This window comes from Trematomus bernacchii, unplaced genomic scaffold (assembly GCF_902827165.1).
Source record: "Trematomus bernacchii unplaced genomic scaffold, fTreBer1.1, whole genome shotgun sequence".
Taxonomy (NCBI): domain Eukaryota; kingdom Metazoa; phylum Chordata; class Actinopteri; order Perciformes; family Nototheniidae; genus Trematomus; species Trematomus bernacchii.
The window spans coordinates 4,276,582-4,301,174 of record NW_022987689.1 but is presented as its reverse complement, the minus strand read 5'-3'; the positions used below and the strand labels follow the sequence as shown (position 1 = coordinate 4,301,174).

Below are 24,593 nucleotides of genomic sequence, written 5' to 3'. Positions count from 1 at the left end.
TTCTGTGCCTTGTGGTATGACGTGTTAATAATGGCATTGGAACAAGATGAAGACACAAGAGTTTAAAAGGTTTCTCAAAATACAAAACTGCAACATAAAAAACTCCGACAGGTTGTTAAGGTGCACTCCTTTTGGAAGGTCACAGGCTGAAATGTGGAGGAGTTAAAGAACTGACATTTTCAGGAGAGAATAGAAGACAAAGTGATTAAAACACTAAGCAGCCTTTGTCTGGGAGTTAAGTGTTTGTTAGAGGAAGAGAAGAGAAGAGAGTTGAGTGGAGGGAAGGCGCAGCAGTCAAGGCCTCTGCCAGCCTGAGTGGGATGGCTGTAATTAATTTGGACACTGGGCTGCTCGGTGGCATAAGCAATAATGTGTGTGTGGGTGTGTGTGCGTGTGTGCGTGCAGAGGCTTTTTTTAGTGATGACATCCCCCCGCCCTCCTACTGTATGTTGCCCTTGAGGTGGCTATTTGCATTAGTGTCAGTGCGGGGCACATAAGGTAGCTGACACACACTCACACTTAAATGTCAAGATATAATAGGTAAGTTATACACATTTAAGACAATTTCAAATGTGATATTGTAAAATAAAAATACCATATTTAGTCAGGTAAAGTCTGAAATAGATTAAGCTGCAATTGGTTTGTGAAAGTTGTCATTGATCCTTCTGCAGACCTGCAGTTTGAATATTAAACATTGCTATTAAAAATACATTCATGCCATTTCAGGTCCGTAGGGGGCTGGAGGGCTGCAGCCTATCCAGGAATATATTGAATATAAAGCAACGAATTGTCCTGTATAACCCACCACCCCCTCACCAAGCTAACATAAATAAACAATTATGAGTTTGTGTGAGTGATTGTTTGACAAGCAGTTCACCTGACCTGCATGACTTTAGACTGTGGATACAGAGAGGACAGAGCATCAACTCTCTGGTTATGTTTCCATACTGCACATCTCAGACCAGGGTAAAAGACTTGCATGTGACCAGTCTGCAGCATGCAAGCTCTGATCATTTCCAGAAGTAGATTATCTTGCTAATTGATGAGAATAAAACGTAACCAACAGATCCACCTGATGTGCAAAAGCAGACACATCCGTCATGCAAAAGTTAATTATTTATTGATTTCGTTTTGTGACACTTGGGGGCAGGCCCACACGCTGTCAACACTGACATATAACCACAAAGTCATCAAGTCAAACATTTTGCTTGCTTATTTATGCATCAAGAGCTTATGGAGTAACATTAATATAAATCTGGAGTCGTGTTTGTGGCCACATGATACATGCAGTATTGATATTTGCTCTGCTTTGGTCTCCACCAAGCCCTGAGGAAAATAGCTTATGTGGCTTTTTTCGCTGCTTAACTCTGCTCCATGCTCACCAGCTAACTTTGAAAAGAAGTGAGGGGCGTGAAACCAAAAACCGTGAGCTAAAAGACGTCAAACCATTTTGAGAGATACTATTCAGATGATTCTGAATGTTCTCACGAGCACCTTTAATAGTCCAGTTTGATTCATTGTTATTATATAAAAAATACTCATTAGTGCCGCTTTAACTCCTGCAAGAATTGATGGCTGGTTGCAGCTATCTCTTATTAAATGTCATGTAGTGTTGATGACCATCCTCACAAGGATATATAAAAGGGCAATGAGTGCAGCCAAGTGTAGCAGCAGTGTAAACCAACATCAGCTAAGCACTTTAGATGTAATTACAATATAGCAAGCTGCCACATAAACCCAGTGCTTTGAGTTCAAATGCATCTCTAATGCTTGCCTGAATATAAAAGGTAACTTGGCCGAGGAAAAATATCCTGTACAAAATTATTTAGCAATCCAGGGAATAGATGCAAAACCATTGTATGGATTTCTTCCATTCATCCAGGGGGTGCACTTGCTTCTTTACAGTGACATTTTTCAACTGTTGGTGACAAAGATGTTTCAGTGGGGACTCTCCCAGCCGACACTGCAACTGCAAATGCGAATTTCGCACCTTTTACACTCAGTTACTTGGTGTCTGAAGTCAGTTTCATGCCATGCAGGCCATCAGAGAGAAGGGAAATCATGCAGAACATCTCTCACTGCTCCCTCTGGAGAGCACTGTCACCAAACCTATGATGTTGAATAAGGGCAACTGCTATTGAGTATTTCAACACACTGCGGTCAGAGGCTGTGGTCACTGTGGCACCTTGGAGTCCATTTCTAAAATGTCTAAACCGTGGTCCTTTGAACTGTATTTGTATGTGTCACATATGAGCTGTGAAGAAGTCCACAAGCTGGTCCAGAACGTAGAAAATCTGCCTCCAAACCAGACATGTTATTGTAGATTTTGCCCCATGATTCAGTTGTCATAAATTGCTAACTATACGTGGAATAGGAAAGGTCATGGTCTGTGTTTTGTTTGCACATGTAATTGTTTGGATGCAGTTGGTTCTCTGTCTCTGTTGATTCACCAGCAAAAAGTTGGCCTGTCACATTTAGTGCGACAGTAGTCAGTTTTCTCTGGATTTAATTAATGGGTTAGGGATAAAATGATTGTGGGATTTACCATTAAGTCCAGCAACTGCAATAATTACACACATTGTATTGGGTATTATGATTTTTCATAATACACAATACAATAAGGTCACATATTTTGGATAATAAACGATTATATAAATGTTGGTTAAACTAACCACAGAAAGGCTATTTTCTTTCGGTGAAATCCTGCTCTGCTGTGTCAAAAGCTTTGTCCTTTTAGTTTGTCATCTTATTGTTAAGCCACTTATCCTCTCAGGTGAGAGTACTTCAGGTGGCCCAGACTCCTCATAACGCTGCATTGTGGCCACTTTTCACTGGTAGAGTCTGACTGGGATGTGCTGCTGACCCTGGACACACTGGGGGATTTTCACAGATGGCTTGAATCATCCAGCTAGCTCAGTTTAAAAACACACTATACTGTATCTGGACGTAATTCAGGGTTTGCAGACTTGTCCTATTAAATGTTCTTGTCTGGTAATAGGAATGATTTACTCACTACTGAGACCTGGACCAAAATAGATGAAGATAATTTGTCCTATTTGAATGACCACTCAATTAGACCCAGCTATAAAGGACACTTTAAATGAATGCTTGCATATTTCACCATGGCTGTAAAAAGGACCGCTGAAGGTTATTTAAACCAAAGCCATGATGTGACTGTTTTTCTTACAGTCAATTTAAAACAAGTTTAAGACGAGGAAAATATGTGTGTTCATTCGCATTTGAAGTAATGTTCTGTCAATACAAACTCAAAATGGAGTCTCATAGTGCCAAATACTAGACCTGGCTCTGCGGCCAGCAGGCTTCATTATAGATATTCAGAGTGCCCTAATGGTCCAGAGGGGATCATGACAAGCTGTAATCGAGAGTGAGTGCCGTTATTATTATACAATATAACTGCTGCAAATGTATAAAAAAGGCGAAGAAGCAGGGGTTGAAAAACAAAATTGAAATTAAGATAAATGAGAACAATGGATGTAGAGAGGGAGAGAGGAAATGTGCATGTGCCACAGTCCTCATTAGTCAACCTTGGGCCGTCTGATGAAGGACGAAAACATCGACAGAGCAGCAATGTGCCTGCAGGCGGCTCAAGAGGGGAACACACGCTGACACAAAAATACATACACTCCCTCACACACACACAGCTTTAATTAAATTTACAGATGTCAAAGCTCTGATCACGAAAGCAACCCCCCCCCCCCTCCCATCTGTCATTCACCCGTCCATCTCTCCCTGCGTCTGTCCCTTTATCCCGCCCATCCCGAGCCACAAGGACAGCTCTCAGTGCTGCGTGGTTAACGCTGCGTCGTTCAGACTGATTCTCTCTCTGTCACTCAAACACACACACTGACACACACACTCTCTCCCACATGCTCTCTGTCACGCACACATGTGAGAGAGTGACTCCAGACAGCTATTGATCTGTTTTGTAGCCGATAGGACAGTAATGAACATCCTGTAGAACAAACGGCAGAAATATGCTCCAAATGTCCTGCACATCAACGCTTCCCGTCTGAAAAATGATATTCTGCAGTGACTTTTTTTTTGTGAAAGCTTGTGTTTTTTCTGCTCTTACACTGTCAAACTGTTAGTGTTTTAATACTTTAAGTGAATATGTTTTCTGATTATTCTCCACACCAAGGACACAATGGTTTAAGGAAATGTTTGAAAAGTAGATGATTTGAGTAAAGTTGGATTTAACCATGCACTTCTCATTCTTCTTAGTTTCCCTGTATGATAGTTTGCTTGTGGAGGCACTGAGGCATTAACCAAAGTGATAACGAGCTGCTTTATACTCACTATCAGTGATGCCCAATTAGAGGTATGAGTACCCCAGGGGGTACTTCTGCAGGTAGCAGAGCATACGTGGAAAGATTGTGGAGTAACTCAGCTGATTTGGAAATGAGAGACTATGATTTGTTTTTAGAATGAAGTATTACACCTATATGTGTGTTTGGGAAGAAAAAAACAATACAAAGATATGATCTCAAAGATGTTTCTCACAACAACCTGCATTGTTGATGTTGGTTCGAAGGGCAAATAGTTAAAGATAAGTACAAGAAGTCTCATTTTAAGTATGTGTATACTAAAATTGTATTTGAAAACCTATATTTCATATGCATGCAAAATGTTATAGAAACTCCATGTAAACTTTGGAAAGGTTGTGTTAATTAAAATACCATATATGCATTGAGGTCTGCATGAAAAGGCTATGTTTATGTTTAAAAAGACCAGAAAATATGTCCTTATATCGAGCTGAAAGCCAGACATAGAATCTGGTATCACTAAAGAAATATTTTCACTGCAGACAAAGACATTCCATACTAACTGCGTGTATTTTTCATACATGCTTCCTATATAAAACTGGCTCTGCATTCTTTCTGTGTAGACCCGGGGTACACTCTTCGACCGTCTTGTATCTGAACAGCATACGTAATGTAATAAATATGCCTTAAAAATAGCCCTTTTGATTTATTTATTTTTTAATCTGATCAAAGAATCTTCCTTCCTGCTGTAACACCTGAAAAACCAAGAGCTATTTAGAGTAAAACCTGCAAACCTGACAAAACCAACAAATAAAATACATTCTGACATCAACAAAGGAACAAACTAAATGAAACACAATTCAATTGTCTGAAAACAATCCAACAACAAATACACATTGTCCTTAAAGGTAGGGTAGGTAAGAATGGAGAAACCAGCTCGAATAAGCTAGAATTTGAAAGTACACAACCAAAATAAATCTGCCCCGTCCTTCAGACTTCCTTACAGATTCCCTCCTCCAACACACACGACCAATGCGGGCACGAGATAAGTGTGTGCACGAGATGGAAGGCTGACAGGCAGGTAGGCCATCCAATTATCTGCCGCGGGCCGAGGCTTTGTCCAACACAAAATTGTCCTTTTTAGCCCACATAGTACAACAAGATGTCTGGATATGAAAAAAGGGATTATGTCCTCCCATCAAAATGCAGAAATATAAATCAGAAGCAGCATCGCATTGCAAAAGATTCAAATTCACCAGAATTGGCCCTGGAACAGGTGGTCCGACCTAGATTTGATATCTAGTATGCAATTGTTACGGTCCTCACATCTCAAAGAAACCCTATTTTCTTCACATGGATGAGGCATCAGCATAGAAGAAAGAACAAAATGCTATTTTCGTTGTAGGTGGCCAGGATCATACAAAACTCCTCTGTTTCCATCCAAAAGCATTTCATCTTCACCCCACCCCAAACAATTCCACTTCCTTTGTTCTCATAGGCCACACCCTCTTTCACCTGTGACCCAGAAACCATGCCAGAAACAGGTGACCTGAGGAGTGTTAGCTACAGGAAGCTATTCATCTCACCAAAATAGTAATACATGCAAAGGTGTCAAGGAGAGAGGTTGAACTTTGGTAAGGGCACCATCTTATTTTATTCACCAGTGGTGTTAAATTGAATTACTAAAATATATTTCTACATGGTCTATAATCCAACTCTTGTGATATAAAATCATGGAAATACTTTAATTGAAATGAGAATGACAAAAGGATCATTTCTGCCAACATTATTATACAAGGATATTTATATCAGCAATAGCCTGCTTAAGAGTAAAAAGAAAAGGAGTTGATGTTGTTGCAACATTAACATCAAATATCTTTTTTAAAGGTATTTTTTGGGCCACAAAGGGATCTTTAGAGTTGAAAGGGGAGACAGAGGTGAGGACATAATGGGCTGCCAGCTCTAACCACTGAGCTATTTGGCGACCCCTAACATCAAACAGTCTGACTTAAACTATTGCAAATCGTAGAGTGGCTAAAGTAATGCAGATTTTTCGAGATTGACAGGATAGAAAAGCAGAACAAGAAGTAAGATACATAAAAGGATTTGTTCAGACATTCATGAAATCTGCATTTATTTTAGACATTCACCTTTAGAGGTCACCAAATAAAATACAAACCACTTAATGTAATTCATATTTGCAACTGTCTTTTCTTCTTACTGTATTTTCTTAATAGTGTATATTGAACCGTTTAAACAATCTCAGACGGGAAAATCCCAGTGGTTTGAATCGGTAACATATATTGGATGTGGTTACCTTTCAGGGGGTCAAAGGGTCTTTAACTATTAGATTCACAGAAATCAGTTAAACTCTCCAGGCTACTCACCGACCCTGAGCATTTCACTTTAGCTCCATGAACCACTCTTCAGACATTTCCATGGATGACCTGACGTGCTGATGAGCTCCAAATGACTCTAACCGAAATGAAATAACATGATAAGGACTGACCTTGCTTCTCTTCTTTTTACTGTGAAAAAAAGAAAATCTACTTCTCTTTGTCTCACTCTTCTGTCCGTTCTCCTCTCTCCTCAGAGCTGTTTCACCATTAAGGTAATGGAGCAAAGTCTGAGTGTGACAGAGGTACAGAGAGTGTGCCCTAAATGCCCCGGCTACCACCTCTGAATTCAGAAAGGAAACCATCAATCTTAATGTCCAGCAGCAGTGACACTACAGTATGTATTCGTGGATGTATGTGTGTGAGTCCTGAAGGGACTTTCTGCTAGAGGGGAGATAAAGGGATGTAATGGAGATGAGGCCTAAACTTTTTTCTTTTTCTCTTTCTTCATCCCTCCTTCATACTACCTCTCTTAGACTTTCTTCACAGTCTCTTCCTTTCAGACAGGCCTAAAACGTTTCAGTTTCTGACTGACAGGAAACGTTAATTCTGCGCCCTGGGCCGCGGCTCAACGTAAATCTTAGATATTCCTCCAGGAAGTGCCGCAGCCAAAGATCGGCTTTTAAGAGTAAAGGAGCGAGAATACATTTTATTTTCCAAACTCACTTCATGGGAAAACTGGATCCAAGCTGAAATAAAAAATATATTAATTCTGCCCGTCTGCTCTCTCCTACTTGACGATAACAAGCTCTTAATCCACTTAGCAGGGTTTTTTTTTTTGTCAGTTCAAAACCCCACCAGGATTCTTTCACTTGTCAGGGATCATTCAAGCAGCGCCTAACAACATGCATAATCTACAATTTAAAAAACATGCCTCTTATCTAAAGTGTCTACCCTAGTGATAGGGAGGAGAAAATAGACTCAGATTATATACAGTTCACAGAAACACACACATAAGTACATGAATAAATGTACACACAAACACACACACAGAGAGCTGTAGAGGCTTGTTTAATAAACAGGGATTTGCCTTCAGGATTTATCACAAGAGCCCTGTAATAAGGAGACAGAGCGGGAGAGTAACAAATAGTAAACTATGAGCAGCACTGAGCTCCAGGTGAGAAGAAGCGAAGTGTTGGAAAAAACAAATTATAATTTCAAATAGTGCTTCCATTTATCCCCCCTCTTTCCTCCTCCTTCCTCTGCTAGCTTATTCTCAAACATCATCCCTCTCCTCCTCTTCTCTCACTCTCCAGCCTGCAGTCAAACTCATACCTCCGTGTTGCAAGGGAGGGATCTGAGGCTGGAAGAGTTGATGTAACACTCATGAGCCAAATGGGACAGACATTTTGGCGCAATGTCAATCACTTACACCAGATCCAAAACTGCATGTGTTGAGCTGGCACTGAGCCTTTTTACGTCTATTTCACAGAGAAGTGATAATAAGATGCGACATATTTTGCATTTTGATTAAATCTGAAGTGCTGAATGTGTAATGTCCACACATGCACAACAAGCTGCTCTTTTAATCACAGTGCGAGTGATTGAATATGTAAGTGTATTTCAGAGTGTTGCCATACGTTACATCACTCATCAGTGTACTCTAGACATTCAATTATAAATGTTTTAAACCAGCATATTCTTTAATTAAAATTCAGGCGCATTGAAAATGACTAAAATTAGACTGTTACATATTTAAATCTTAAGTCAGAGATCACAAAAAGTTATTACAATTCATCCTGAGGGGGGAAATGAATAGTGATATCAAATGTAATTAAAATCCATCCAATAGTGTTCAAGACATTTAGATTGAAATACCAAATAAAACCTCATGGTGACAACATGGTTAAGCAACATGCCAAAATTACTTGTACTGTCATCTGAGTTTTTCACTTGATATGTATTGAAATATTATATTTTAACTGTACTATGTACTACTTTATTGACCTGTACTTTAATTTGTTTTATACTTTTTTGTGTGATAGATTATGCAATGTTTTTACTGTTTGTTGGTTTGTATGTACCTGCCTAAGGACTGCAGATGGAAATGAGCTATTAGCTAAAATCTGGCATAAATCATCTCTTTTCTTTTCTGAGATTAATGTATTTGTAATATGCATGGTCCTTGTTCAAATAAATACATAAATTCAACTACAGAGAAAGTCAAGGGGATCACCAAAATGTTGCGTTCGTCTATCTCATAGTCAACATTCGTGTAGAAATGGAAAAAAGTTTAATAAGCAATTGAGAATATAACCTCAGTAGGAAAGTGTTCACTGAAATAAAGTAAACAGTAAGGTCGTTTTTTCATACACTTCTATACAAGCAGACTCTTTTTGCAACCAGAGGAGACGCCCCCTGCTGGTCACTAGAAATAAGACGAGTTTAAGGTACTTCCGCATTGGCTTCCACATCCCTGGGTCTTTACGAGTAAGTGGATCTTGGCTTGATTGTTAATATCTTGACTAAACTGGATCTGTTACAGTGGAACAGATGTGGTTTAAGTGCATTTTATGCCACTGGGAGCTGTGTGCTATTCATGCAACACACTCAAGCAAAACATTGCCTGCAAGAGTAATAGAGACAGGGAACTGAGGAAACAGAGATTTCTGGGATCCACACAATTCATAAAGTATGTATAGCTTAAGATGGATTTACTTAATATCCTCTGTACCTGTGGTCACTTGTTCCATGTTTTAGGTGTATTCTGAATTTTAAAGCAGAAGTTCATCTGAGTGCAGTGCATTGGAAAGCAGTGTTATGCCAACAAGGTCAGGCCGGGCTAATGATAATCATTTTAGAGTGCTTATCAAACGCCATTACACACACCATATATTCTTTTATATGATCTGTGAATGGACTTCAGGGAGGAGGATGTCCACTTTGTCCTTGGTTTAATGACAGTGTAAGTTGATAGAGTCGCTGCTACAGACACTGTAATGTGCCTGATGTATCGCATTCCTCTCTCTCGCTCTGCACACAGCCGAGCAGCAGCAAGTATGCTGGTAAGGTCATCACCGTTATTTCACTGCAGGTGTTCAATGCGAGGAAAAGACCCAGGGACCTTGAATAGATGTCGTTTGAGAGTAAATAATATTCAAGCTCTTCATATCACTCAACACTTCTACAAACCTTCAGGATGTAATAAGCAGCATCAGGAGGCATGGAAATGGGCCATTTTGACAACAGTTATTGCCAACAATATTTTGAGCATACATTTGTGTGTTCAGCAATACCCATAATATTATTCAAAATAGAATTTTACAAGGAGAGGCGTCGGTCTTCCACATTTGCATGGAGCAGTAACATCCCCTCATGTCCTGACACGGTTGACCTCTATTATGAGAATAAGAATAAATCAGCAGTAGAAGTCAGCATGCACTATACATGTATCTGAGCAACTGCATTGAGATGGAGAGATATCAGCGCCACACACACACACACACACACACACACACACACACACACACACACACACACACACACACACACACACACACACACACACACACACACACACACACACACACACAACACACACACACACACACACACACACACACACACACACACACACACACACACACACACACACACACACACACACACACAACACACACACACACACACACACACACACACACACACACACACACACACACACACACACACACACACACACACACACACACACACACACACACAGAGAGAATAACATGTGTGGTAATCAAATAATGTAGTCAATAATGTCTATTCTTTTTTCAGGAGATGCAAGGAACAACGACATGGATTAAATAAAAATATAATATATAATGTATTGTCTAGCACATAATGATAGAAAATTATCTTAGGTTAGTTGAAGATCAACATAAAAAACATACAAATAAAAGACTTGCATAAAATTACAAAAACAATCCTTTGAATAAATAACAGCGGGTGTACAAAGCATTAAGAAGTACCGACAGTCAATTTGTCCTGGTTGAAAATGGATTTTCCAGTGTGAAATCAAGAGTTCAGTAAGTCCTTTTGGCCATGGTGCTTTCAAAGGGCTGTCTGATGAGAGGAGCTGAGAGGACTGGTGAAAGGGTCATTAGTGATGAAGTCCGTCTTTCTTTTTATGCCTGACTGTAAAGGTAAGAGGTTTGAAGAACGGAGCTGCTCATTTTGGTTGCATGCTTTGAGTTGTTCTTTTTTTGCATATGTCTGTGAGGAAGTTATACCAGCATGAAATGTAATGACTGAATCGATGATTGACAGCTATACTTGCTGTTAAAATGTCCTCTCAGGCTTTAAAACCTTTCAGCCTCCTCAGGAAAAAAGAACGCTATATAGTTTCAATGTTGTAAATGTGGATCAAAGCACTACTCAAATTCAATTTTGTAATATGGGATGCAATTATATCTATAAAGGAAGATATTAGAGAAGAAGGTGATGGGGTTGGTGCAGATATATAACTTATAACCAAGGCTACAAAAAAAAGATAACTCCCATCTTTGGAGTAGATCCTCCTGGAACATTATGCTCCTATGAGCAGCATTTCAACATCATACAAGACATGTTCCCATCCACCATATCTATGGACTTCCTACATTTTTTCATTAAAGTTCAATTTAAAAGCAGACAAAATGCAGGAGAACAAAAAGCAGCTCTTTTTATGGAAAATGTTGGAGATCCAATCTATATTGCATGGACGTCACTTAGGACATAATTTACACCACAGGAGGACAGAGACTTTGTGGTAGCAATTATAACTGAAGTTAAGTTGAAAAAATGATGTCTGTGTAGATTTGATCTATTAAACCAGGTCAAACTAATTGAGATAAAATACGATGGGGATTTGGACAAGAAGGCGGAAAAGCCATATGTCGTGCACATAATGAAATACAAAACAAATCATACAAAAGGTCTGAGGAGTCAAAACTTATGTCGAGTCTACACATCGGATTTAAGGTGGTAATAAAAAGACAACAAGACATGACAAAATCATGTTAGCTCGCTTGAGTTTTTTGGAAGGATTCTGTCTTCATCTCCAAAACAAAAACCTGCTGTCAACCAGATTTAACTTACTCTGGTCAGTTTAACTTTAAAAAACATTAAATGTTTCTTTTAATCTTGGACGAAAGGCTTGCAAAGTCAGTAGGATTCATCCTCTGGGGAACATGAATGTCTACACCAAATGAAAAGGTGACCCATCTGGACCTTACAGATCTTCTGACTGACTCACCATCAGACCAACATCCTAAAGTCATCACTCCCATTGCTCAAAAACACAAGTGACATGATGTTTCAGCTGTGAGATAAATGTGTACTTGTGACTGAATTGTCTCCAGGTAATATTTCAAAACAAAGTTGCACACAGAGAAGCGACAGCGGCTGTATGTGTGTGACTCCTGGAGGGACGTATTCATCTGCTGCGAGGCGGAGAGTGTAAATGTAACATGCCTGTGTCGATTTGGAGGAACACGGTGACTTGAACAGATAACTCTCAGTCTGGCAGTGTCACAGCCACTTGGGGCTTTCTGTCGCCTCTGATTTTCCACTGACTGCCATTCTGCATGCATGTGCTTGTGAGTAACAGGAGAAAGGGGTTGATTAATAATGTACTGTCGATTCAAATGAACTTTCGAAAGGGAGGAGAAACAGGAAGCAGATGTCAGGTCTCACCAACATTCACACCTCTCTCACTACTTATCGTCCCATATTCATGCACACTCCCTACTGTGAAAATAAAGTTAAAATATTTTGCTTCTGATTTCTCACGTTTTAAGTACTACAAACTGTGCAGAAAAAAAAAGCGAGGGTGACAATTTATTTTCTTGCACTGCAAACCAAATGAGTAAAATGTTTAATGATCATGAGCACGAGTGACATTCTTTTAAAAATCAGACACACTAATAATAATATAAAAGACAGATATCTCAGCAGTTTGGCTGTTATCATTAAACATGAGTTATAACTTTAAATGACTTCTTTCTCTGTTTCACTTGTAGTCAGAGTGCATTAGTATGCAAGCCATTGAGTGCTAAATGGTTTTGTATTATGAATTTCCCCGGCGCTGGATATCTTTATCTGCTTGTGTGTAAGTGTTTATCCCGGCTGAGAACAGGATGCCAAATGAAGGCAATATGCTGGAGATCCTGCATGGTGATATTATCTGTCAGGTATCATTGCTTTGACGCTGGCAACTTGTCGACCAAGAAAATCGATTGTTCAGCTGTCCTTGTGAACTTCACAAAGGACTATGCAGCAACAAAACTTTTAAAAATCACCTGTCGGATTAAATCATTCAATTTTGAATCTTGACATTTTCGTGACGTGAATAGATTAGGTAAGGCAAGAAATTAGACCTTTACAAGTCGACTGTTGCTGGTTGTCAATACTTCTTGTGATATTTGTATTGTTCAGGAATACATGGGAAAGTAACCGATATATCCTTCATGTTGAATTTTGAGGGAGCCAAATGCATGGTTTTGTATCTCTGCTGTAAACAGTGTAATTGACAAGCTGACAGTGAAACAGAAGGTGTGACAGAGTGTGTCTTTCACATTTGAATTTAAATTCAGAACTGACAACAGTAGGTTATGGATTTGTTCGGCCCCTCTACTGTCAAATGTATTCTCGGCAGTGAGTAAGATCTAACACATCTCACGACTCAGGGAGAAAAACCCTCCGACATCTTTGACATACTACTCAGTCCCCGCTGTGTTGGATTGACGATGCCGCACTATGACATGGAGAGCAAACGTATTCTTGCCAGTCAGCTGGATAGCAGCAGACAAGTGATTGCACTGTTGATGGGGGTAATTCTGCACAGATAGGGGGTGGATGGAGGGGGGGCTACGATGAATAACAGAATACAAATGCTGTGTGATTGATAAATACTGTATGACAGCACTGTCTTCCCTATGAAACTCAGCAAAGAACGATGCCATTCTGACTGAAGCTGAAGGATTTATTAGTTGAAAGAAAGCATCAGTTAAAGAGATCTATTTTCTATTCGTGGCTTTTGTGTTCACTTCAATGTTTATTTAGTTTAATCAAATAATGTTTTGATTTATTTTCTCTTATTTCGCTTCATTCAACAACTATTTTATTATAGCAAGTTTTAGTGTTATCTCTGTATTTACCAATGTTTACATTTCTTCATGTATTGCAGCTCTAAAAGCATGTATCCAAAAATATCAAACTATTTATTTAATAGGAAAATAATTCAATGGAGTTGTTTAGGAATCCTGTGGTTTTCTTTCCCTCTTCAGTACAAAGAAGAAGATTGAAAAGAAGAACAGTCCAAAAGTAAGAGTATTTCAATAAATACAATAAAAAAGGTTGTCTGTGAATTGGTGAGGGACAAAATGTTATTTGGCCGAGTGGATATCCATCTGTTTGGTAGACATTCAAGTTCTTGTGATGTAAACCCATTTTCAAATCTGATTTCTAAAGCAAATAAAGAAACCATAAAATACCTTTTAACCCTTGTGTGGTGTTTTGTTACTCAGCCAGTGTTCGTGGGCCGCTGCCTTTTTGGGCTTCAATTCAACACAATCAAACCATTTTATGTTAAAATACTCAACAGATGTTTACTTCATCTCAATTACAAGCAATATAAACAGCATAAATGGTTAATATTTGCCCTTTTACATTTGTTAGATCACATTAATGAATTAAAGTGCTACTCGTTTTCTTGCCTGCTGACCGGCTGGTCCTGTGGCTAGTCTTTTTTTTGTAACTAGCTGATGCTCAATCTCTTCCTCTTCTTCAAAGTCGCTGTCAGACTCAGAATTCTCAGAAATGTGATCCTCACATTCTGAAACCTCTTCCAAATGGTTCTCGATCTATTGCAAGGCCCTCTGTGCAGAGAATCTTTTGGCCATCTTGATCAGTTGTGATAAGGACCCAAACTGGCGAAGCCCCAAATTTGCAGCTGGGATAGAGTGTGAAAAAAATAAAGATTGGTTCCCGCAAGACATACTGCGGGAATGTGAGAGCAGACAGGTGTCGGTGCTTGATTGTTGCAACCTTGTGTCACACACACACACACACACACACACACACACACACACACACACACACACACACACACACACACACACACACACACACACACACACACACACACACACACACACACACACACACACACACACACACACACACACACACACACACACACACACAACACACACACACACCACACACACACACACACACACACACACACACACACACACACACACACACACACACACACACACACACACACACACACACACACACACACACACACACACACACACACACACACACACACACACACACACACACACACACACACACACACACACACACACACACACACACACTTTTCTTTAGCTAAATAATGAAATGGGTCCCACAGACCCGAATACCATACAAGGGTTAAGTGGCTCTAGCTGCTTTTGGACATAATCCTATCTTCCTCATCTCAGCTCAATGAGATCTCAGTCCTTTCACCACTTTTCCCTGGTGTTCCCTTCCCTCCGACTGTTGGATATGAACTCTTACTGAGTGAATTTATGATGCCACAAGTTATTTGCTCCATGACGCCCTCTTCATCTCAACTCTTCTCAAAGCATCAATCCAGTCTTCTGTCAACAGAGAGCAGCTCAGATGATCTGACTGCCATGTTACAAAGACAAGCTTCAAATCATCCGAGCCAGAGAGGGAGAATTAAACTAGGTAAAAGAGGAGCAAACGATAGAAAATAGGAAAACAGCCATGACCTAATAAACAAACAAATTGAAAGAAGTAGAGAAAATAGCTGTCCTAGTAACGTTAGTAAATGACATCGATTCTGCAGGCCTCAGCAGCTGCCTGTGACGTCTTAGCTCTTATTTAAAACTAACACACTCTTTGAGGGATGGATTTAGGATACCTGAAACCAGGAGGTCACCCATAGAGGAAGTGGAAAGGGAGAGATACTGCACTAAAAACCTAGTTTCTCCCAGGGGAAAACACTGGCTCACAGGGAAGAGAAAAGGTACTGCAGCAGGAATAACAGTTACCATAGTAATCGTGTTGGACAGATGGCTGTGGTCTAACGGTCTAAGACTCCAACCCATTATTATGAAAAGAGATTCAGGATTTGTGACACAAGGAGGACCTCTGGTGGTAACCTAGTAACTAACAGGACAAGATTATCACCTCGGACTAACAGAGACTGGGTTCAGTGTTTCAGTGGATTGGATTTAAGGATCTCCAAAGATCAACTGGACTCTCACCTTGCATTGCCCCTCTCATAGGTTAGGAATAAAGCTGCTGTTGCAAAGGTGCGTTGAAGAGGAAATGTATGGATGTCACCTGAATTCAATAATATTACTGTTTTGTAATGTTGTGACAATACTTCGCCAATTTCTATTAATTCCAAAATACCTAGTAATCTAACATTTATATTTCTGATTTCAGAAGTCTGCCTAGTTTCACTTTTATTCAATTATACTGTGTCTTAAAACAATATGCTAATGATCCTATGGAGACTACTAAAGCTAAGTGAAATATACAATTTGCTGAATTATTCTATAACGCACACTGAACCAATTAGCGCTTTATAATTTACAAGCAGTCTCTGATTAGGTTTCAAACCTCAGTGATGGAAAATTACTCATGAGCCAAAGGACAATCTGACAATAAAAATGTAAGTCTTAAATTAACTCCATGTGACAAATTGATAGGACAACAAAAAGAGGCTGACTTTGTGTTTTGTTCTGTTCCTTTGACCTTTATCAAAACTGCAGCTGAGTGGTAGTTTCCTGAGGGTTTGTCATATATTCAAAGATTTAAATAAGCTCTGTCAAGTATTCGATTCACACAACTGGTTAAATGAGGATTTAAAATATGGGATATCTACTGTACCACTTGCACTTAAAGTACCACTTAAAGTACCCAGCTTTTTGGCTCATTAAAAGTCTAAATACATTATTATCTTTTAGTTCTCTAAACATTAGTCCATGATTAGACCTGTAAACCTGTCTGCAGAGCTAATCCACTCAGCTGCCTTGGGCTTGCCCAGCAACAGGCAAAGCTCAAGAAGTTCCACCAACACTTATAAAAACTTGATGGGCCTTGAAGGCAGCTTAAGCCCTGGCACGCACACAGAGGGAGAGGATAAACATATAAGCCGGGGGATCCATTGAGGGCTTTTGATCAAAGTGGGAAATCCGAAAACAGAAACACATTTGAATTCAAATGAAAAAAACTTTATTTTCACTATTTTCCAGTTATTGTTTGTATGGTATGGCAAAAACAATTACAGAGACTTTAACTATATACAAACTGTCCAACTATTACTTAACCTGTATACAATTATTATGTACTGCTGGGCTAATAGAGTTGCAGGGACGAAAAGCATGACTCAGTGGTGCATTCAGGGACCCTCCTTGAACGAGGTAGGAGGATGTTCTGTCACAAATATCTGAGGCCACACTTCATTTCACTGAAGCTCAGGCTTAATAGGAGAATCAAACGTAAAAACTAAGAAAACAAGGATACAAGCAAACTGTCCTTAGTTTCTATAACTTTGAACGCATTTTGTAAAAACACTATCATTGATTTTGGAATACAGTTTTACGAAACAAAATATAGTGCTTAAGACTTTTATAGACTCAAGATAAATCAATCCAGTTTTCTATGTCTTCTTTCTTTTCACAACAGCACAACCAAATTATCAGATTTGTGTGTTTTAAGCATTTTTAGACCATATATTTATTTTTTGTTCTTCCCTTAAGTTTCCCCGTGCTTTTACCGCTGCTCTGGCTGCTGTGCCTCCTTTTCGTTGATGCTCTTCCTGAAGGTCTCACTCTCATCCTCTTCTTCGCCCTCTGCCAAGTCAAAGGATAAGTCACTGTCTGATTGCTTGTCTTCACTTTTCTCATCGCTGGAACCTGTTTTCCTAGATGTTACAGTCTTAGAGTTTCAACGTTTGCCTGCAGAATTTCTCTCAGACCTTCCTTTAGGTCTTCCTGTATTTCTCCTTCTTTTTTGCACAGTCTTCATTTCTCTTCTTCTGTGTCTTCTTCTCTTTCCACATTGTCAAACCTAGAGTCTGTGCCTCTCTCCTTTCTACTGTCGTCAGCATCACCAGTGGCGCTGACTGTTTTTTTTAACTTACGATTCTTCCGTCCAGGCCAGAGCTTGATAAGTGGTAACTCTGCAAATGACTCTTCAAGCTCACGTTGTGATTGAAGCTTTTGTCACATTGCAGACACTTAAAAGGCCTCTCTCCTGTGTGCAGACGCATGTGGGACTTCAGGTGTCCCGCCTGGTTGAAGCTGCGTTCGCACTCTGAACATTTATGCGGTTTCAATCCTGTGTGCACAATAGAGTGTCTCCGAAGATGACGTGCACTCCTAAATTCATTCCCACAAACTTCACATTTGGGCTTCTTTGATATTTTGTGTTTTGCCAAGTGGTACAAGCGTGTTTTATAGGAGGAAAATGTCTCTGGACAGTGAGGACATTTATAGGGATCTGTGCTATCTTCATGGGTCTGCTGATGTTTTAGTTTGTCCAGCTTTGTTTTGAAGGCAACGTGGCAGTATTTACACAGATGGTCATACGTTTCATCGTGGATTCTGCTGTGAGATTTCAGAGACAGCTCATTAACACATCTTTTGCCACATATATTGCAGGAATAGGGCTTTATTTTGTGCTCACATGTGTGAGACTTCAGAAAAAAAACGTCCACACTCTGTGCAGAGCTCTTTATAATACAAATCTTGTTCCTCTCCGCTTTCCTCTTCAGACTCCTTTGTGAGCATTTCAGTGAAATCCTCAGTTGGTTCCCATTCCAAATCTGAACTCACCCCACCTTTATCCCCTTCCTCTCCTTCATCCGACGGATCACTTTCTTCATCACTGAACGTAACAATCTCAGAGAGAACTGTGCTGCTGGGGTTGCCATCAGTAGACATTTTCTGTGAACAATACAACGACAAGAATGACAACCTGGAATAGGAAAAGTGTCTAAGTCTATACAGCCCAGGATATTATGGACAAATTACCAAGAAGGCGCCAGTCACCTTTATGATTTAGTATTCAAATACATTATATATGAGAAGTCAGCCCATGTGCAAACAGTTCAGGCCGTAATAGACTGCCAGTTTAGGAAAACGCTCTGCAGATACTACAGATAAGAGGGATGATGTGACGCTATACATTATGCATTTATTTCTCATCACTCCTTTCATAATGAGCCCTGACAGAGACAGCCACTGTGAGCACAGCTGCTCTGTTCGGCTATGAATATGCTTAGTGCTCAGATTTGTAGTTGTATCCATGATGCTATAGATAAGGCTACGGGAGCAGGATTGTACTACTCTTTACTGCTATTTACATTAGCCAATAAACATTATTCAGGCATTTTTATTTCCGTAAAGGATTTTACCCTTCAGAGCTTCTACTAGATGCAACAGATGTATTAATACACCACAGAACTTCAGGAAAACAGTAACTTCAGCAAGAATAAGCCCTGCATTTACTTAGTGTTACACAAGTAATACTGTAAACTAGTCATCATTAGCATAACAACCAGAGCATAGTGGCAGTCTACTAAATAATACATCATTATTTTAATCAGTCTTTCTCTCAAGATCACAAGGAATGCAAAGAAAAAACGCAAAAACATATTCTTGTCCTTCTAGGGCTTTAGGATGGAGTAGGTTAGGAGGTCATTATTTACAGTCAGTGTGGATATGTTGTGTGATTATAATCCTACCTGATGGGTCTCTGGCGTTACGTCTATATCTTCTGTTAGGGGTTGATCTTCAGCTGTGGGCACGCTGGCATTGACTTGGCTTTTCCACTGGTGTCTGTAGTCACACTGAACACACTGTTGGTTCAAGATGATGAGCTCGCCATAGGTGACCTTCTCCATCTGAAGTTTGCATCCACATGACGGGCACTTACGGCGGAACAACTGGAAGAGGCAGCGTTCATTCACAACATGCTTTGCTTTTATCTGCAGAGGAGCAGCTCTGAAAGGAAAATAAAACAATTGTTAAATGTAATGCAAACTGAAAAAAATCCACAAACCGTTGACAACGTTTAACTCACTCATGATTGTTCAGATCCACATTCTTAACTTTGAGTTGTATCTGGGGGTATCCAGAAGAGACGGCATTCAAAGCATCAGGTGGATTTAAAGTTGAATCATTAAGGTCACCACACTGAGGAGCAGCACCTTGGTTATCCACAGGCTTCTACACAAATGACAAAAGTAAAGGATTGTAGTTGAACAAAGGTTTGTACAATAAAGGCAGGTCCCTACCTTGCTTAATGGTAAAGTTTGCCCCTGGTGTTCTCAGCAAATCACAGGCCAAGCATTCATTCCATTCCTAACAAGCAGCACACTAGGACATTAAACATTTGTTTCAGAGCACCTGAGAGCACCATGAATATGTGTGTACTAACTGGACAATCTGTATACTAAACAACAACATGGTTAATGGCTACATTAGCCTGTAGATGTGGGCAGTGGGATAACAGAATTTCACAGACTGGGCAGCAGTAACACGTTAAGTGCTCATTACACTGTGTGTGACCTCAACAGCACTGTGGGGATGAGGCAATGTGCCATTAAGCACCTGTCAGAGTACAAGCAGCCTTTAAACTGGGCTGTGCCCCACGTTAAGTGGATTAGCACACTCATTTATGAATGTTAAACAATGTGGACGTGATTTACTTGACAGTGGACAGCAAATCTGTTTTAAATGAAGGATGTTGATTGGCACATTTCACTGTGGTTATTGCGTCATGAAGCATGTTGAGTGTTTATGACGTGAATGCAAAAAGGATTTAGTTACATTAGTTATTCCATTTAATAGGTCTCGGATATGAATTCTTAACTGATTTTATCGGGAAAAGAGGTATGGATTTACTCAGTTTAAACAGCATACACACAATTAATTTATCAATTGATCTAGCATATTATACTAAAGGAAAACATGCAAAACTCCCAAAGGTATGTATATGATTATTAGATTAACATTCCACATATATCCAGCTTTATTAGAATGTCGTGACTTTATTTGACACTCTTAAAAAAAAGATGTTCCACTTGTCAAACTAGACTCACCACATAGTGTGGGCTCTCCAGCAGCTCTTCTGGCTCTGCCTTGACCCTCACTGAGGGGACAGCACTGGGCTTCAGCTGGACCGTGTCTGCCGCCGTACTCAGGTGCTCAAAACAGTCATCAGTAAAGTGTTCATTACATATGGTGATGTCAGTCCAGCACGATTCTTTAAGTTGTTGCTTGTTTGCTTCGAAAAGAAACTGAACCCACTCCAGCCTCCTGTCCGGATCCTCAGGTAACTTGAAGCGTTGCGCATGGCGACTCAAAGAACAACATCCGAGGACGGAGCACATGCTGGGGTTAGATCTGCCCTCCAGATTTAAAAGTGCCGGACAGTTTAATGTTTACGAGGACTTGACTGACTTCCACTACTTACAGTTGCAAGCTAGCAGTTGGACATTTAGCTAGTGGCTGTGGTAACATCCCGGCTTTATGTTCAATCCAGCGCCAAGAGAAGAGTTACGACAACGGAAGTCCAAAATGCTTGATCGTCACGTGGTTCATGGAGACTCAAGGCTTGTTTGAGACGAGCGAGACCGACGCAGACCTGCGAAATTGCGATCAACGTCTTGCTCGTGCGTTCTTCTTCTTCTTCTTCTTCTTCTTCTTCTTCTATTTAATGGCGAATCGCTTCCACTTGGAGCATATATCGCCACCTACTGTTGGTTTATTAAATGTTTATACTAAATCCTTGTCCTCAGACCAGTGCTTTTGAGGAATTTGAAGATCAACTTGTTTGCTTCATTTCTTGATTTACTTTCATATATTGACTTGAAATCCATGTCCTTGATGTTGAGTTGTTCCAGTGCAATTTTCAGAATGAGTCTTTGTCTGTTATAATCCGGACAGCTAAAAAATACATTATGTATTGTCTCTGTTTGTTGGCAACCATCACAATTGCCATTTGGATGTTTTCCAATCAGATGCAGTGATGAGTTTAATCCAGAGTGACCCACTTTTATCCTGCTGTTAATGCTCTGTTCTCTTCTACTACTCCCCCAAGTGCTTCCCGTTCCTACTTCCCTTTGTATCTGGTATAAATGTCTTCCTTTGGTGTTACTGTCCCATAGTTTTTGCCATTGTTGCTTGATAACAACTTTTGTAACAGATTTGACTTCTGCTCTACTGATGGGTACCATAATATCAATCTGGTTTGCTTTCAAACCACATTTTGCCAGTTGATCCACTACCTCATTCCCTCTAATACCCACATGCGCTGGAACCCACACAAATTGAACAACAATTCCCAGATGAACTAACCTAAACATGATGTGTAAAATTTCATGTAAAATATCCTGTCGACATTCTGAAGAGAAGTTGTTTATACTCTCCAGAGCTGCACTGGAGTCAGAGCAAATGACCACTCGCATTGGCTGTATTTCCTCTACCCACTGAAGTGCTAGTGAGATAGCCATCATCTCTGTATATACTGCGATATGATCACTCGTCCGCTTTCCCACTTTTACTTTTAATTCAGGAACATAAAATGCACAACTAGTTTGACCATTTTCTGGATTTTTGGATCCATCAGTAAATATTTGTATAAACTGCCCATATTGTTCATGTAGAACAGTATTCACATAAACCTGTACACTAATTTTGTTTTTCATTGAATGTAACCTTTTCAATAAAGATAAATCTACTATAGGTTGAGGTAGCAACCATGGTGGAACAGCTGATAACACCGTCGGACTAATATTCCATTCTTTAACTTTGAATTCCTTACATAATTCCGAAACACAAACACAAAAACTTTCTTTTTTCATTTTGTTACTTTCCCAACTTGTTTTTACAGTTTGTTTAGTAGGGTGAGTATCTTTATGGCCCTGTAGATTTGCCCAGTAATTAACAATTAACTGTTTTCTCCTCAAAAAAATTGGTATTTCTCCGACCTCTACCTGAAGTGCCGACACTGGTGTAGATCTGACTGCCCCACAGCATATCCTTAGTGCTTGTGCCTGGACTCTATCTAATTTTTGAAGAGAAGAGTATGCAGCTGAACCATACACTATTAGTCCGTATTCTATGGCTGATCTAATTAATGCTGCGTATACGTTCCTCAAAGCAGCTTTATCAGCCCCCCACTTAGTGCCTGCCAAGCACCTCATAACATTTAAAACCCTTTTACATTTATCTACTACTTTATCAATGTGAGTACTCCATGTGACTCTCTCGTCCAACCATATTCCCAGAAATTTAAATGTCTTCACTTTCTTTAGTTCTTGTCCATAAAGTTTTAACCTAACCTCCTCACCTATCCTTTTCCTCGTAAAAAATAAAGTTTCAGTTTTTTCCACCGACAATCTAAACCCCCATGTCAGAGACCAGCTTTCAATTTCCGTAATGGCTTCCTGAATTTTACCTACAATATAATTTACATTTCTGCCCCTTTTCCAAATAGCTCCATCATCTGCAAAAAGTGACTTACCGATATCAGATCCTACTTGTGTATATATATCATTTATCATGATAGAAAACAAAAGAGGACTAATTACACTCCCCTGTGGGGTTCCATTTTCAACTTCATGCCTTCGAGAATAAGAATTGCCAACTCGGACTCTGATGGCACGGCCAAACAAAAAATCCATAATCCAATTATATACATTACCTCCCAGACCCATAATGTCCAGTTTAATTAATAATCCTTCCTTCCACATCATATCGTAAGCTTTTTCCACATCAAAGAATACAGCTACAACACACTCCTTATTCGCTTGGGCTTTCCTGACTTCAGATTCCAGGCACAGCAGTGGATCTAAAGTACTCCGCCCTCTTCTAAATCCACTCTGATAAGGAGTCATTAGTTCATTTTTCTCAACATAGTATGTCAGCCTTTCTGTTATCATTCTTTCCATAACTTTACACAAGTGCGATGTCAGAGCTATAGGTCTATAACTGCCTGGACTAGTTGGATCTTTCCCAGGTTTTCTAATAGGAATAATGACAGACTCTTTCCATATTATTGGCAGCTTCCCTTTCTCCCAAATCTTATTATACATCTCCAACAGCTTTCCTAATGCAAACTCACTTAATTTGGTCAACATTATATAACATACATTATCTTTCCCAGGAGCAGTCATTTTACACTTACTTAATGCTCTTCTCAACTCTTGAATAGAAAAGGTACATTTACAACACTCTGCGACGAATGTCTTTCTTCATATACATTAGGATGTTCATCTAACACTTCCTGCCTCCTGATCTTACCTTCTTCTGTCAAATTTTCCGAAGAATGAACTTTGACAAAATTTGTTGCTAGAATTTCTGCCTTCTCCATAGGACCAGTGGCAATTTCCCCTCCATTCTCTAACACTGGCAGGTTACTCTGCTGTCTAATTCCCCTCATCTTCTTAATCATTCCCCATACTTTATCTAATGGCGTAGTTCTCCCAATACGTGAACAGAATCCTCTCCAACACTCCCTTTTTGCTATTTTAACAATTTTCCTTACCTGAGCCTGTGCCTTCTTATATTCTAATAAATTGTGTAATGAATGTGTCTTTCTTAGCTTTCCAAACAGCCTGATTTTGTTTCGGATTGCATCATTACATTCTTTGTTCCACCACGGTACCATCTTAACACATTTACTAAGTTTACCAGTTTTATTCCCAATAGATTGATTAGCGCTTTTAATTATATTTGACGTAAATTGCTCATTTATATCATCAATACTTCCTGCCATATCAATCTGATCAAATTCATTATCACACAATTTAGCAAACATCTCCCAATTTGCTTTAGAAAAAGTCCATCTCATGATACCGTCTAGCTCAACCACATTACTTATATCAAACTTGATTATAATCGGA

The 24,593-nt window shown here is 39.6% G+C and overlaps 1 pseudogene; it reads right to left on the bottom strand.

Annotated features, from left to right (window-relative positions):
- Positions 1 to 16,889: 16,889 nt before the first annotated feature.
- Positions 16,890 to 21,354, bottom strand: LOC117489058 (annotated as a pseudogene).
- Between the last annotated feature and the right edge of the window lie 3,239 nt (positions 21,355 to 24,593).